General features: G+C 42.1%; 2 non-coding genes across 2 annotated transcripts; both read left to right on the forward strand.

Moving 5' to 3' along the window:
* Nucleotides 1-2,159: 2,159 nt before the first annotated feature.
* Nucleotides 2,160-4,063, forward strand: LOC123722846. The gene has a single exon (XR_006756649.1). It is a non-coding gene; the product is annotated as a small subunit ribosomal RNA (ribosomal RNA).
* A 351-nt stretch (nucleotides 4,064-4,414) lies between these two features.
* Nucleotides 4,415-4,571, forward strand: LOC123722814. The gene has a single exon (XR_006756618.1). It is a non-coding gene; the product is annotated as a 5.8S ribosomal RNA (ribosomal RNA).
* Nucleotides 4,572-5,000: the final 429 nt, after the last annotated feature.

The following is a 5,000-nucleotide window of genomic DNA, read 5'->3' on the forward strand; positions in this document are numbered from 1 at the left end:
AACCCGGGACACACACGTCGCGTGTACATTTCGATCCACCGATACGGTGCCATCGAAATGCGCCACCGACGCTCTTCAATAATGTTTCAATTTTCCAATCAATTATGATCATATCCCATTCCGTATTATTTATATTATTTTTATTATTATTATTTACAGTATTCTAATGAATACTGTAAATAATAAATAATAATATTATAGCCTATAGTTATTAATAGATAGCGCCATCTGTTATCTGCGTTTTAAAAGATTCCATTTAAAAATAATAATATATACTATATAAATCATAATAATAAAGGATATTATAGCCTATAGTTATTAATAGATAGCGCCATCTGTTATCTGCGTTTTAAAAGATTCCATTTAAAAATAATAATATATACTACTATATAAATCATTATTGTTGTCTAATGTTACGTGTACGTGTACGTGTACGTCGTACGTCGTACGGGGTGGTAGGTAGCTCGTATTAAAAACTTCCTTTTTTTTTATAGTAGTCGTTCGTCCTTCCATTTTCGTTCCATTTCAAATATAATATAAAAGATATCCTACATATGAATGACTATGTATGTATGTATGTATGTATGTATGTATGTATGTATGTATGTATGTATGTATGTATGTATGTATGTATGTATGTATGTATGTATGTATGTATGTATGTATGTATGACACTGCCGGTGCACGTGCAGCAGACAGACGAGGAAAATGACACCGCATTAGACATACATACGAGTAGCTTCCCTCATAGTCAACTTAATAATGATGAAAAATGTTTCGTTTCGGTTCTTATTAACTTTATAACTGCATGCAACAACAACAAAATATAAACTGACTATATATTCGTTTTAATACTTACTTAGCTTACTAGTAAGCGATGATTCTGTTCTGGATTTAAAAAAAAAATAAAAATAAAAAAATAAAAAAAAAAAAAAAAAAAAAAAAAAAATAATAATAATAAAACACAAAAAACATTGATAATAATAACAATAATAACAACAATACGTGTAAACACTTTCCGGTGTCACGTCAATTGTGGTATACGCCAATACGTGAACACCCCATTGTTTAATGATGCGTGGTTGACATGTCACCATCATTGCTACTATTGTAGACTGGATGCGAGAGGCGTCTGTCAGTGATGTAATGAAACAGTGTGTGGTGTTTGTAGAGTTGTGTTGTGTGGTGTGTCTGCTGTTGTCGTGTGATTTTTACAAAGTAAAATTTGTAGAGTTTGTGTGTAGTGTATAGAGTATTAAAAAATAAACGCGCAACTATTTTTTTATTAATAAAAATAGTAGTGTTGTGTTTGTTGTTTTAATATTTTTACACAGCAAAAACACGCGACGACGACGACGACGACGACGACACACACCACACAACGAAATATCACCACACACGCATAAACTGTGTCAGACTACGTTCCCGTTTATGAATGCGGCAGGACGTTTATAATAGAGTCTGTTATAAAAGAAGTGGCGATTTGTGTTCGGCGCGCGTGTAGATTTCGCAGCGTCGTTAACGCACCAGATCGACCCGTGAATTCTCGTCGCCTCGTGTCGTCGCGTGTGTCGCGTTGAGCTTGTTCGGTCTCCTCCACCGGAGAGATCGAACAGTCGCTCATTGCCGCTGCGGCGACTTCGAGGGACGGTGTATTTTTTTTTCCAACTATCATTATTATATTATTATTATATTACATATATATATTACTTTTGATTCTATTTTATATAGATCAGTAGTAGTGTGTAGTTAGTAGTAGTAGTAGTAGTATTAGTAATGGTAGTAGCATTTATAAAAAGGTATTTTCGATCTCTCCGAAACCGGACTGATGTCGATATTTTTTCCTCGATAAAGAGAGAGAATCAAATTTATTTACACAGTGTGAAGTATCGAAAATGTCTCGTTGTTGAACATTCACATGAATCGAACGCGCTTTTTGTCCGTTCACTAGCACCGCACCACACACACCACACAGTAGTAGTGTATTGTGTAGTGTAGTAGTGTAGTGTAGAAAAGAAAAATGACCACCGACTGACTGCAGCAGGCAGGCAGGCAGCAAGCAAAACAGCAAAAACCATCGATGCGTTTAAACGTTTAACGTTTTCGCATCGTCGAGTTGTGCGTGTTGTGCGCGTTGTATGCGGCGTGTTTGTGTCAGCTCCCTGGTTGATCCTGCCAGTAGTTATATGCTTGTCTCAAAGATTAAGCCATGCATGTCTCAGTGCAAGCCGTATTAAGGCGATACCGCGAATGGCTCAATATATCAGTTTTGGTTCCTTAGATCTTACCTCGGTTACTTGGATAACTGTGGTAATTCTAGAGCTAATACATGCAATCAGAACTCTGACCAGTGATGGGATGAGTGCTTTTATTAGATCAAAACCAATCGACGGAGGGCCTCGCGTCCGAAGTCGTTAATTTTGATGAATCTGGATAACTTTTGCCGATCGCATGGTCCAGCACCGGCGACGCATCTTTCAAATGTCTGCCTTATCAACTTTCGATGGTAGTTTCTGCGACTACCATGGTTGTCACGGGTAACGGGGAATCAGGGTTCGATTCCGGAGAGGGAGCCTGAGAAACGGCTACCACATCCAAGGAAGGCAGCAGGCGCGCAAATTACCCACTCCCGGCACGGGGAGGTAGTGACGAAAAATAACGATACGGGACTCTTACGAGGCCTCGTAATCGGAATGAGTACACTTTAAATATTTTAACGAGGAACAATTGGAGGGCAAGTCTGGTGCCAGCAGCCGCGGTAACTCCAGCTCCAATAGCGTATACTAAAATTGTTGCGGTTAAAAAGCTCGTAGTTGCATTTGTGCGCCGCGCTGTCGGTGCACCGCATCCGCGGTGATACTGACACGTCTGCGGAGCATATCGTCGGTGAGCCGTCGGTAATACGGCGGTTCAATATCAAAATCCTATCGCGGTGCTCTTCGGTGAGTGTCGAGATGGGCCGACAATTTTACTTTGAACAAATTAGAGTGCTCAAAGCGGGCTCAAAATTGTGCTTGAATATTTCGTGCATGGAATAATAGAATATGATCTCGGTTCTATTTTGTTGGTTTTCAGAACTCCGAGGTAATGATTAATAGGGATAACTGGGGGCATTCGTATTGCGACGTTAGAGGTGAAATTCTTGGATCGTCGCAAGACGAACATCAGCGAAAGCATTTGCCAAAGGTGTTTTCATCAATCAAGAACGAAAGTTAGAGGTTCGAAGGCGATTAGATACCGCCCTAGTTCTAACCGTAAATATGTCATCTAGCGATCCGCCGACGTTACTACTATGGCTCGGCGGGCAGCTTCCGGGAAACCAAAGATTTTGGACTCCGGGGGGAGTATGGTTGCAAAGCTGAAACTTAAAGGAATTGACGGAAGGGCACCACCAGGAGTGGAGCCTGCGGCTTAATTTGACTCAACACGGGAAATCTCACCAGGCCCGGACACCGGAAGGATTGACAGATTAACAGCTCTTTCTTGATTCGGTGGGTGGTGGTGCATGGCCGTTCTTAGTTGGTGGAGCGATTTGTCTGGTTAATTCCGGTAACGAACGAGACTCTAGCCTGCTAAATAGGCGTCGTCATTTATGTGTGCGTGGCTTCGGTCGCGCAACTCACTGGCGACGTATTAAAATTCTTCTTAGAGGGACCGGCGGCTTCGAGCCGCACGAGATTGAGCAATAACAGGTCTGTGATGCCCTTAGATGTCCTGGGCCGCACGCGCGCTACACTGAAGGAATCAGCATGTTCTCCCTGGCCTAGAGGCCCGGGCAACCCGTTGAAACTCCTTCGTGCTGGGGATTGGGGTTTGCAATTATCCCCCATAAACGAGGAATTCCTAGTAAGCGCGAGTCATAAGCTCGCGTTGATTACGTCCCTGCCCTTTGTACACACCGCCCGTCGCTACTACCGATTGAATGATTTAGTGAGGTCTTCGGACCGACACGCGGTGGCTTAACGGCCGTCGGCGTCGCTGGGAAGTTGACCAAACTTGATCATTTAGAGGAAGTAAAAGTCGTAACAAGGTTTCCGTAGGGGAACCTGCGGAAGGATCATTAACGTATTATGTATTACTCATATATTACGAATAATAATCCACAAAAGAGAGAGCGCCCATCGGGGCACACCAAACGGGGCGACAAAAGAGGGAGTTGTGTGACACTAATCCGGTTGTTGTGTGTCATCTCCCAGTTCCGGTCCGATAATGGTGGGCGCTATACAAAAACAAACAGAAAAATACACACCGGTATTAGAAAGTGCGAACGATATGTCGTCGTCGTGGTGGCGCGCGCGCGTGTGTGTATAACGCGCGCGCGCGCGCTCCCTTCGCGTGTTCGTTCGCCTTCTAAGATATTTTTTTTTTTTATTTTTTTTTATATACATACATATATCAAAATATGTAAAACAATTACCCTGGACGGTGGATCACTTGGCTCGCGGGTCGATGAAGAACGCAGTTAACTGCGCGTCATAGTGTGAACTGCAGGACACATTTGAACATCGACATTTCGAACGCACATTGCGGTCCGTGGAGAAATATCCAGGACCACTCCTGTCTGAGGGCCGGCTGTTAAAATATAAAAATCACACTGTTCACTATATATATAGCGAACAATTGACGGTTCTCTTATTTTATACATATTCACGCAATGTGTATTTATATGGGTCCGTTTAAATATAACCTCTCAGACACATATTACACCACCATACGAGCGGAAACCGATCGCATCGATACGCGTATATATGTTATATACACGTTATATATATACGATATATACCTACGTATGTAAGTATATATATACGATCGGGGGCGTCCCGGGGACGCGCGACTCTTCGACGTAAAAAATCGACAGAGGGCATGCGCGTCTTCGCACACGGTGACGTAATAAACCCCGTTTCGTGTTATGTATATATATAATATATAATATATTTGTGTCGACGTGTGCGTGTTTTCGCATGTGTGTGCGTGCGTGTGAGTGTGCATATTATATATAA

This window comes from Papilio machaon, chromosome 29 (genome assembly GCF_912999745.1).
Source record: "Papilio machaon chromosome 29, ilPapMach1.1, whole genome shotgun sequence".
NCBI classification, from domain to species: Eukaryota; Metazoa; Arthropoda; class Insecta; order Lepidoptera; family Papilionidae; genus Papilio; species Papilio machaon.